Source organism: Haliotis rubra, unplaced genomic scaffold, assembly GCF_003918875.1.
Source record: "Haliotis rubra isolate DU_JTF1 unplaced genomic scaffold, ASM391887v1 Scf11, whole genome shotgun sequence".
Classification (NCBI taxonomy): Eukaryota; Metazoa; Mollusca; class Gastropoda; order Lepetellida; family Haliotidae; genus Haliotis; species Haliotis rubra.
In genome coordinates this window covers 2,236,559-2,249,391 of record NW_025765003.1, presented here as the reverse complement: position 1 = coordinate 2,249,391, position 12,833 = coordinate 2,236,559, and the positions used below count along the sequence as shown (strand labels likewise).

General features: G+C 39.5%; 2 long non-coding RNA genes across 2 annotated transcripts; one reads left to right on the top strand and one right to left on the bottom strand.

Moving 5' to 3' along the window:
* Positions 1 to 8,257: 8,257 nt before the first annotated feature.
* On the bottom strand, positions 8,258 to 11,297 carry LOC124284438. Its single transcript, XR_006900551.1, has 2 exons — positions 11,228 to 11,297; positions 8,258 to 9,111 (listed from the first exon to the last, which is right to left on the bottom strand). It is a non-coding gene; the product is annotated as an uncharacterized LOC124284438 (long non-coding RNA).
* LOC124284445 lies at positions 9,091 to 11,483 on the top strand. Its single transcript, XR_006900552.1, has 2 exons — positions 9,091 to 9,158; positions 11,291 to 11,483. It is a non-coding gene; the product is annotated as an uncharacterized LOC124284445 (long non-coding RNA).
* Positions 11,484 to 12,833: the final 1,350 nt, after the last annotated feature.

The window sequence follows — 12,833 nt, the reverse complement described above, 5'->3', positions numbered from 1 at the left end:
CTGTGTACAATCACACATAGTCCAGTTTAACCAAGTTCAACTATGTACAGCCACACAGTCCAGTTTAACCAGGTTCAACTATGTACAGCCACAGACAGTCCAGTTTAACCAGGTTCAACTATGTACAGCCACACACAGTCTAGTTTAACCAGGTTCCACTATGTACAGCCACACACATGTCAGTTTAACCAGGTTTAACGATGTACAGCCACACACAGTCTAGTTTAACCAGGGTCAACTATGTACATCCCTGCACAGGTCAGTTTAACCAGGTTCAACTATGTACAGCCACGCACAGTCCAGTTTAACCAGGTTCAACTATATACAGCCACACACATGTCAGTTTAACAAGGTTTAACTATGTACAGCCACGCACAGTCCAGTTTAACAAGGTTCAACTATGTACAGCCACACAGTCTAGTTTAACCAGGTTCAACTATGTACAGCCACACAGTCTAGTTTAACCAGGTTCAACTATGTACAGCCACACAGTCTAGTTTAACGAGGTTCAACTATGTACAGCCACACACAACCTAGTTTAACCAGGTTAAACTATGTACAGCCACACAGTCTAGTTTAACCAGGTTCAACTATGTACAGCCACACAGTCTAGTTTAACCAGGTTCAACTATGTACAGCCACACACAACCTAGTTTAACCAAGTTAAACTATGTACAGCCACACAGTCTAGTTTAACCAGGTTCAACTATGTACAGCCACACAGTCTAGTTTAACCAGGTTCAACTATGTACAGCAACACACAACCTAGTTTAACCAGGTTGAACTATGTACAGCCACACACAGTCTAATTTAACCAGGTTGAACTATGTACAGCCACACACAGTCCAGTTTAACCAGGTTTAACTATGTACAGCCACACACAGTCCAGTTAAACCAGGCTCATATATGTACAGTCACACAACATCTAGTTTAACCAGGTTTAACCAGAGACCATATAATAGAATTATATGGTCTCTGGTTTAACTATGTACAGCCACACACAGTCCAGTTTACCTAGGTTCATCTATATATAGTAGCCACATAAAGAAACTGTGAACACAGAAAATGCCTTCAGAATTGGAATACAACACAGCAAAGACGAAATGATGTAGACACTTTATAAGCTGAAGTATCGGACCACAAGAAATTGTCAAAAGAACATGAACAATATCCGTAACGATGACGTCAGAAGTTCAAAATCGTGTAGGGGGTCACACGACGAAGTCACAAAGTCAATAACGGGTATGACCACCATGTGCGTGAAGCACAGCAGTGCATCAACGACGCATAGAGGCTAGCAAATGAGCATTGAAGGCCTGGGGAATGGGCGTGGTCACTGTCGTCTGGAACCTGTATCTGAGATGAGTCACCCGAATCCACCTGTCCTGTCTTGGTGTCGTTACGTCGGGAACGCCCAACACGTGAGTGGTCGGCGACGTCATTACTGTTTCGATAACGCCTGACCCATGCAGATATCGTGTGACGATGGCATTGGAAATGTGCTGCCACCTGTTGTTGGCTCATTCCTGCTCGAACCATTCCAATGGCTTCATGACGTTGAGCAGATGTTAATCTTGGCATGATGTGCATGTGACTTCTCATGTGGATTTGTGAACGTTTGAATGACCAAAGATCAAGCTTTCGACAGTGACAGCAATTTCAGAGTTTCACATGTTGTGTGCAGCTGTACGGGCTGCACATGCAGTAACATATTGCAAGGCCATAGGCCACCGTCAATGACGTCACGTCGCCTGGCACGTGCATGAGCGTTTGATTGTCTCCAATACTTGCTATGTTCACAAATGTATTTATGTATAAATACGCTGTGTGCCTATATTTATATTTTCTGTGTGCACAGTTTCTTTATGTGGCCAGTATACAGCTACGCACAGTTTGGTTCAACCAGCCACACAGTCCAGATTATCAATCACGCACAACAATCGACATGTCTGTAGACAGTCAGCTTGAATCACCATTCCCAATTATTTCTTTCAAATTGACTGTTTATGGGTCTGTAAAAACCCTTTGTACAGTCAGTCGATTTAAGATAAACTTGCTAACAGGAATGTTCAACCGCCCGTGAAAACAGTTGTAATTTCTGCTACCTCTGGGCATCTCTCAACAGACTGTTCGTCACCATGACTCTAAATATATAGTTTGGATGGTCAAGCAAGCTAAATAAACTGCTAAGCCAAGCAGTTTATCTTTTTGTCGAATAATTTTAACTGTGATTCATTCCTACTCCTACAACCGCCGTGACATTGCTGCAATATTGCTAAAAGCGGCGTAGAACTAAACCCACTCACTCACTAAGTCACTCTACTCCTACAATGTGGGGTGGAGGGGTAGACCAGTGGTTGAATCGTTCGCTCGTCACGCTGAAGGCCCGGTTTGAATCCACACATGGGTGTTGTGTGAAGACTATTTTCCCGACCTTGACATTGCTAGAATATGTTAAAAGCGGCGTAAAACCATACTTACTCACTCACTCATTATGTCTATGTATCTATGGTTAAGGTTTGTATTGTTTGTCTTCTTCATTTCTTGTGTAACCCACTCAGCTAGAAAGGCGGCGGTCTGTTAATAATAGAGTCTGGACCAAACAATCCAATGATCTATGCAATTGCGATACGATAACATGTCAGCGAGCCTGACCACCCGATCCCGTTAGTCGTCTCTTACAACAAGCATGGTTTGCTCGAAGACCAATTTTAACCCACTCTTCATTGGCCTGTGATTAAGGCTTAATTGATTAGACTATACATTTTAATTATCTGACCACCAGTCCTTCACAATGACTTTGCTTTATGAAACCACATCGAACAACTTACATCTCGAAATGAGTTTTTGAGATCACAAATTGATTAAGCGAAAACTAAGATTTACATATCCAGCTCAGCTGCTCACAGGCACTTTGTTTTTTCCCTCGATCACTGGACGTCAATCTCAACGGCACGTCGTATTATCAATCTCAACTCCCTGGGGACCATACTGCTCTTGCAGCCTCTGATTTTACCAAGGCCTCAGTAAAGCGTCCCCAAAGTTTTATGATAGACATGTGGAGAACACTTTCACATCTGACACATCGATCTTTAACAAAATCCATGTCTGATTCAGCTCATTATTTTGACATGAACTATAAGTACAGTGAAACCTCCTTAATACGGAAACACGTCCTTCCAGACAATTATTGTAGGGAGCGTCCACCTGTATACTGCATTCATAAACACAGTTGATTCCCTTAGGTGGCAAGAAACCTATGACCGTTGGTTCGAATGATTACGGTTCTAGATTTGCGGAACCCGTGTTTGACCAGGGTCACCTTGACTTGACTTCAGGATTTCCTCCGACATGAGTGAGTGAGTTTAGTTTTACTCAGCAATATTCCAGCTATATGGCGGCGGTCTGTAAATAATTGAGTCTGTACCAGACACTCCAGTGATCAAACGTATGAGCATAGATCTATGCAATTGACATACCATCACATGTGTCAACCAAGTCAGCGAGTCTGCCCACCCGATCCTGTTAGTCGCCTCTTTCGACAAGCAGGGGTTGCTGGAGATCAATTCTAACCCGGATCTTCACAGGTGTCCTCCGACATGAAGATGATACAACGTGATATAACTGAAATAATGATCAAAGTGGATTTAAACCTCATTCACTCACTCACTGATCTCCTCACTCATTCACCCACTCATCAAACCACTCACTCACTCACTCACCAACCCACCCACCCTCTCACTCACTCATCCACCCACCCATCAAAACACCCATTCACTCACTCACTCACCACCCACCCACCCACCCACTCTCTCACTCACTCTCACCCACCCAACCATTCACTCCTCATCAACCATCCATCCAAACACTTCACTCACTCACTCAATCACTCATCCATCACCACCAACCACCCACCCACTCACTCACTCATCCATCACTCACCCACACACACTCACTCACCCACCCACCATCACACTCACTCACTCACCCATCCACCAAACCAACCAACCACCCACCCACCCACTCACTCACTCACTCAAATATTTCTCAATACTTTATTACACAACAAACATCATACTATTCCCCAACCCATAAATGAGACACTGGACATATGCCACCAGGTGACGAGGTACAGAAGGTGCACCAAGGCTTGTATATCGACGCACGGCTTGCGATTCCTTATATAGAAACATCCTGAAATATTAATGGATTCCCTTCTTATCTCAGCAGATAGTTATCGCTCATGACATTCAATTCTCCTTGACATCCACGATTGTTTCCGCTATCGATCGCCATAATCTGTCGTCTTGTTGCCAAGTATTTCAGTATTGATAAGGGAATACTTTGCAATAAATGAGAACTATAACAGCTGACTCGGGAACATTAATGTTGAGTTTCAGGCGTCAGGTTGTCACGTCGGTTTCTTCTTGAGATGAGATGAGGTGAAATGAGGTTTAACGTTGTGTTAAGGATTACCTCGCCAACGACGTGCATGACGGTGCTGATGTCGCTGCTGATACCTGCCTTGACTTGGGCCGGTTTTGTAGAGTGAACAGAACATTTGGCTTTTCTTATCAAATAATATTTATCTCACTTCGTGACTTGATGGGATTTTCTCATGCTGTTTGATAAGATTGCCCAACTTATCTTTCTGCAGTTTTTGTTGAAGAATATGACCCTTGGAAATGCGTTCGAGTATTTTTAACAAAGAAGCAAAAGTTAAAACGAAAAGTACTTTTGCTTAAAAATATGTACCCGATAACTATGTTTAATTAAATTATAAACGACAAATATGTTACTTTTGAAATCAATGTACACCTATGCTTAATAACTCAAAATAAGACAACAATACTTCTCATAAATTATACATCACAAAAAGAAATGCATAAGCATTTTTAAATCTATTAATTAACTATTGTGTTCAAACAATCGTCAAAATATGTAACAAAAGTGTTGATAACATGATTTTACACAATTGTACAAGTAAAAAATCGACTTGAGCTGAAAATGTTGATTTTAAAGAAATTTCTTACAAGGATTAAAAAGGCATCGCTACAACTAACGCAACAGCAATCACCTTCCACTTGAAATTTTGTGCAGCAAAGAGCATGCACTGTCTGGCTATAAAAATCCAGATTACGTTCGGAAATCGGCATTCGTTTTGAAGGCGTTTCAAGGTCAAATTACTACGCCACGTCTTGACGCTGCTACACGGAACATCGCCATTGAAAGAATGCACGCTGTATATTATCAATTTTCTGTTGCCCGGCGTCTGAATGTTACTCTGAGCACGATATCACGGCTTGCAGCTCGTTACAACCAAACGGGCATAACAAATGACCCTCCCCGTACGTACAGGCAGACCTCGTGTCATCGTGCAGCCCAAGATCGGTACATCCGGGTACTACATTTGCGTGATCGTACTGCCACGGGTGAGAGCACAGTAGCCAGGGTGCCTGGACTTCGGAGGATATCCGGTCAAACGGTAAGGAACAGATTGAGAAAGATTGGACTGAGAGCCAAGAGACCCGACGTTGGAACCGCGCTTCGTCGTCGCCATCGCGCTCAACGTCTCCGTTAACTTAACTTGTCCACTTGGTTGTATAGACATTTTCTCCTTCTAAACTGATGTGAAAAATTCATGTACTAAACTCTATTTGTTTGAAAATGCAACACTTTCGCAACAGATTTCTGGGTTATGCGTTTCTTTTTTTGAATAGTATAGTTGTACATCTACGTTTAAATAAAACATAAAGACAAAATATATGAAATTTACGTTCACCTATGTTGAATCAAATTATAAATGACAAAATATGTTGGCTGGGTTTTTTAAAATAAAACCAACAATATGTTCATTATGTTGAGTTTAATTTTAAAGGACAAAATATGACTCTTGCAATACCTGTTCACCTATATTGAATTAATTTTGACGACAATACATACTTCTCTTAGAATAGACATGTATGTAAGATGGTATGAAATTAGATTATAAAGGAACAAATATAGCATACGTTATACTTGGGATTACATTTTTTTCAGTAAAATTCAGATTCTAGTACTTTGGGGTTTAGTTGCAAATTATGTAGTTTACTGAGAAAGTGTAAGCATGCAATGCATGTTACATTTGATCACTTTCTTAGAGGCATTGTGTACAGAATATTACTCTTGAAATATACGTGGACCTTTGATTAATGAATTAGATAACTATAACATTAAACTTTGCACACGAACTGTACACAAATGGTGGACTGACAATGAGCCCCAATGTTCACTCTTTCTTGCTATATCTTCAATCTCAACCCGTGAAGATCCGGGTTAGAATGAATCTTCAGTAACCCATGCTTGTTGTAAGAGGCGACTAACGGGATCGGGTGGTCAGGCTCGCTGACTTGGTTGACACATGTCATCGGTTCCCAATTGTGCAGATCGATGCTCCTGCTGATGATCACTGGATTGTCTGGTCCAGACTTGATTATTTACAGACCGCCGCCATATAGCTGGAATATTGCTGAGTGCGGTGTAAAACTAAACTCACTCACTCTTCAATCTCAAGTGATAATACCAAACACCGATGGACAGAAGTTTCTCGCTCTCGTGTTTAGATTCCACGAATCGTCTCCCTTTCACCACTCAACTCCCATTCTCTTCCCACAGAGGTTACTCCTGTCATATCTTCCTACGTAACCTCTGTTCTAATACGGCCATATTTCCCGGTTCTCGTAAAATCCCCTAGCGGCAAAAGATCGCAACACGAATTATCTCCCTTCTTTCTATCCAATCAGAACACGTGTTACATCGACTTAGATTCAACTTGACTAACACAAGCAAATGTGAGGCCACAAATATCCCCCATCTGCCGGGGACTTGTGTTGATGTTACATACAAGACGTTTAATGGCTAGCTTGTCCGTTGTCAACGAGGGCGATGGAGACGCCACTGATCCGCCATAACATGACTGAGTTCTGTCTAGAAGAAACGTTTGCGCATCGCGCAGTGGAAGAGGTTTAGTTTTCTCGAAGTATACGGAAATTACCGAGGCCTTGCGAATGATCACTTTTGAAACAACGTCGCTGATTGCACAACTAAATCTGATTACCTCCAATCACGAGTCTTGAACGCTCACACCATGAAAGGGCCGTATTAGAACAGAGGTTACGTAGGAAGATATGATAGGAGTAACCTCTGTGGGAAGAGAATGCTCAACTCCAGGACGTGTCGATAGCTTGGTCAATAAGGCAGCTGGAGTTGCCCCCCTTTAACATGCGTTATATTGACTGTGTCCGTAAAGGATAACATTAGAGAACGGGGCTGTGTTGATGAATAATAAGAGAGTGGGTTTAGTTTGACGCCGGTTTTAGCAATATTCCAGCAATATCACGGCGGGGGACACCAGAAATGGACTTCACACATTGTACCCATGTGGGGAATCGAACCCGGCCTTCAGATCGTCGACCGGATGCTTTAACCACTATGCTACCCGATGCCCCTGGATAAACAATGACCTGTATTTAAGAGGCAATGTTTGAAGAATAAGTGGGCTATTATAAGCACATACAGCAATTTAAGTGTTATCAGAGGCTGATCCGAGAACACTGCAATGTTACCCGTGACGATCCAGGTTAGAATTGATCTCCAGCAACCCATGCTTGTAGTAAGAGGAAACTAACGGGATCGGGTGGTCAGGCTCGCTGACCTGGTTGACACATGTCATCGTATCCCAGTTGCGTAGATTGCTGTTCATGCTGTTGATCACTAGATTGTGTGGTCCAGACCGCCGCCATATTGCTGGAATATGGGTTATATTGGGTCGTTGACACAAATATTTCAGTGGTCAGCATTCCATGAAATTCATTCCGAAAGGTGAAGAAAGGCGATGAAACACACTGCATTAAGAAGCTATCTGAAAAATATCAGCAAGACTTAAAACTCCACTACAGTTTTAATAACTAAAAGAAAATCTATATACGACTTTATTCTTGGGGCGATGAGGTATCACAATATGTGGTTAAAGCGTTAGCTCGCCACGCCTAAGACTCAGGTTCGAGTCCCATCATGAGTACAATGTGTGAAGCCCATTTCTGGTTTCCCCCGCCGTGATTATGTAGTAATGTTGCTGAAAACGTAAAACCAAGCTCATTCACCCGTCATCTCTGTGGATGAAAAAATCTCTATGGAGCCACTGAATATAAGGAAAGGTACTTTTCGGATGATAACTTCTTCATTATATTATGATACGATACTTCAGTACAGGCACTTATTGTCGACAAACATCATCATTTATTTCTCGAAACCACCCACGGTGGTACATGATACATAGTGGCATATATATATATACAGTAAACACCAAGATGACAGAACATACATGAATATAAATTATAAATCATTTGTAATACCTCAGATAGAACATGAATACATCTACATGGATAAGTCAAACATATCAGATATACACACAAATGTCATACGAATAAACCAGGCATGGAAACAAATAACGGATGGAGGTTTTTTATGGAATGTAGGGGGTTTTCTCCTAAGTTTTGATGATATTAATTTAAGGTATCTGGAAAGGTTACGTAGGATGCTTGTCTCTTTTGATTGAAGAAGGATTGCCATTTTAGATAAGTTTGGGAATTGGCAGAATCTTTTGGAAATATATATAGATCTCTCTTGGGTGAAGGTTTCGCACTTGAGAAGGTAATGGAAAGCATCTGCTATAGCAGGTGAGCTACAGAGAGGACAAAGTCTTTCAGCTCTTGGTACTCCATTCCATCGGCCTGTTTCAACAGGAAAGTTATGGCTTGATGTTCGCAATTTCATAAGTTCGGAAGAAGGTATGAATCAAACCCAAAAGACTGTTTGAAATAGCAATAATATAAACCTTTAGGGCTTGCAGAAATATCGCCTTTCCAATTTTGAAAGAACTGTTCTTTTAGAATTCTTTCAGCGTTCGAAACTAACCATGGGGTGGAGTACCTAGATGGATTATTCCAAATATGGTTTAAACTAATGTTATTTAAGATACGCTGTATACAAGTTAGCCATGGGTAGTCATTGTTATTAATTTTAAATCTAACTGAACAAACCGAAGCATTACTTGAGAGAACTTAGTTACACCTATTTGGAAATGTAATTTATACGCTTGTATATCTTGATATATAAAGGTTCTTTTCCTAGTTCCCCATACAGCATAACATTTGGTGTAGAGTTTCGTAGGCCGGCAACGTGCTTATGAAATTTTAGATGAACTTGTTCAATTAAGTGTAGGTTTTCAAACCCCAAAACTTCTGAGCCATATGTTAAAATTGGAACAACCAAAGTGCCAAATGCTGATGATAAACAGTCAAGCGGTAAGTTGATATTTCGAGACTTCCTGAGTAGAACATACATGATTGCTTTTTGTGCATTTTCGCATACAATTTTTATTGCATATATAAATCGTCTATTTCTATGCATGTTAATTCCAATATAAGTATAGGAATCAACTATCTCTAAACAATTTCTACCGTAAGAAAAGGCAAGTTTTGATGATATAGCAGGACCGCCTCCAAATATAACAACTTTAGTTTTCACAATAGTAACGTTTAACTAAATCATAATTAAAAGCATTTATGGACTTTTGCAAGCTGTCTGGTGTAACATCAAAAATAGCAGTGTCATCAGCATAAAATAATACAATGAATTGAATCCACAGAATATCAATGGAATCATCTGGATTCCTAATGTCAACGTTAACACCCTCAAATCCCTTAGAATATAAATAAGATTCCATGTCATTCAGGAATAGGGAGAAAAGTAAAGGAGAGAGGTTCTATCCTTGTCGGACGCCAGTGAGGCTTGGGAAGTTGTATTATTTACTTGTACTAGCGATTTTATATCTTTATACATATTAACTACTAAAGTAAAAAAGAGTAAAGTACTACAGCACAGAACAGACTTATATACATCTAATCGGGATTAACAGAAACAGCATAAGGGTATACATGAAAGGGATTAACAAAACCAACTACGGATAATAACTAAAAGAAAATCTATATACGACACTTTATTCTTGGGGCGATGAGGTATCACAATATCTTGTTAAAGCGTTAGCTCGCCACGCCTAAGACTCAGGTTCGAGTCCCATCATGAGTACAATGTGTGAAGCCCATTTCTGGTTTCCCCCGCCGTGATTATGTAGTAATGTTGCTGAAAACGTAAAACCAAGCTCATTCACCCGTCATCTCTGGGGATGAAAAAATCTCTATGGAGCCACTGAATATAAGGAAAGGTACTTTTCGGATGATAACTTCTTCATTATATTATGATGCGATACTTCAGTACAGGCACTTATTGTCGACAAACATCATCATGTATTTCTCGAAACCACCCACGGTGGTACATGATACATAATGGCATATATATATATATATATATATGTATATATATATATATATATATATATATATATATACAGTAAACATCAAGATGACAGAACATACATGAATATAAATTATAAATCATTTGTAATACCTAAGATAGAACATGAATACATCTACATGGATAAGTCAAACATATCAGATATACACACAAATGTCATACGAATAAACCAGGCATGGAAACAAATAACGGATGGAGGTTTTTTATGGAATGTAGGGTTTTTTCTCCTAAGTTTTGATGATATTAATTTAAGGTATCTGGAAAGGTTACGTAGGATGCTTGTCTCTTTTGATTGAAGAAGGATTGCCATTTTAGATAAGTTTGGGAATTGGCAGAATCTTTTGGAAATATATATAGATCTCTCTTGGGTGAAGGTTTCGCACTTGAGAAGGTAATGGAACTCATCTGCTATAGCAGGTGAGTTACAGAGAGGACAAAGTCTTTCAGCTCTTGGCACCCCATTCCATCGGCCTGTTTCCACAGGGAAGTTATGGCTTGATGTTCGCAATTTCATCAGTTAGGAAGAAGAAGGTATGAATCAAATCCAAAAGACTGTTTGAAATAGCAATAATATAAACCTTTAGGTCTTGCAGAGATATCGCCTTTCCAATTTTGAAAGAACTGTTCTTTTAGAATTCTTTCAGCGTTCGAAACTAACCATGGGGTGGAGTACCCAGATGGATTATTCCAAATATGGTTTAAACCAATGTTATTTAAGATACGCTGTATACAAGTTAGCCATGGGTTGTCATTGTTATTAATTTTAAATCTAACTGAACAAACCGAAACATTACTTGAGAGAACTTAGTTACACCTATTTGGAAATGTAATTCATGCCCAAAGTTTAAAATACGCTTGTATATTTTGATATATAAAGGTTCTCTTCCTAGTTCCCCATATACCATAAAATTTGGTGTAGAGTTTCGTAGGCCGGCAGCGAGCTTAAGAAATTTTAGATGAACTTGTTCAATTAAGTGTAGGTTTTCAAACCCCCAAACTTCTGAGCCATATGTTAAAATTGGAACAACCAAAGTGTCAAATGCTGATGATAAACAGTCTAGCGGTAAGTTGATATTTCGATACTTCCTGAGTAGAACATACATTGCTTTTTGTGCATTTTCGCATAGAGTTTTTATTGCATATATAAATCGTCTATTTCTATGCATGTTAATTCCAAGATAAGTATAGGAATCAACTATATCTAAACAATTTCTACCGTAAAAAAATGATGATATAGCAGGACCGCCTCCAAATATAGCAACTTTAGTTTTCACAATATTAACGGTTAACTTCAACATAATTAAAAGCATTTATGGACTTTTGTAAGCTGTCTGGTGTAACATCAAAAATAGCAGTGTCATCAGCATAAAGTAATACAATGAATTGAATCCACATAATATCAATGGAATCATCTGGATTCCTAATGTCAACGTTAACACCCTTACATCCCTTAGAATATAAATAAGATTCCATGTCATTCAGGAATAGGGAGAAAAGTAAAGGAGAGAGGTTCTATCCTTGTCGGACGCCAGTGAGGCTTGGGAAGTTGTATTATTTACTTGTACTAGCGATTTTATATCTTTATACATATTAACTACTAAAGTAAAAAAGAGTAAAGTACTACAGCACAGAACAGACTTATATACATCTAATCGGGATTAACAGAAACAGCATAAGGGTATACATGAAAGGGATTAACACAACCAACTACGGATATAGCCATGTGATTTAGAAATATATAGATAGATATGAACGAAATATCAATACACAAATCACTGAATCCATTGAAATCAAACCTCAACACAGCTGTTTCAATGGTTAAAACACGAACAAATAATAAAATCACTGTCTGGTCAACATCGATACAACTGGAACAATTCCTCTTATCACAGACACATTCAAAGTGTACTAACTTCTTCTGAGCCATGTTAGTTCATAAAACGAACAGTGATACTGTAGTAAGACAAGGGCGCTATATCTGCCGGCTACTGTTAATCACCTGTGTCGCTAAGTCTTATTTACCAATTTCTAAGGTGCATTGTTTGATTTAAACGATGCTATTTCCCAAAAATAATGGGATTAGTGAACCGACAGAGGTTATTTTAACACCTCTCCCTAGAAATACATATAACAATTGTTAGGTTGGGGGGAAGGGAGGTATGGGATGCATTTTCACAACAATCTAACGTTTTCAAGTTCAAATATACCAATATGTATAATTCCAGAATTTAACAAGTATTTAGAACAACAGTACAAAGCACAACCATTAATTCACATCCTGACTATAGTTTAATCGTTTTAAAGGCGGATAACTCTGTGTCATCCCCATATATCTGTGAGTCTCTCTGCATAATGACTAAAGAATTATTTCCTTAGGCGAGAAACCCTTGGGAGATAACTGGTATCAAACCTACGCATGA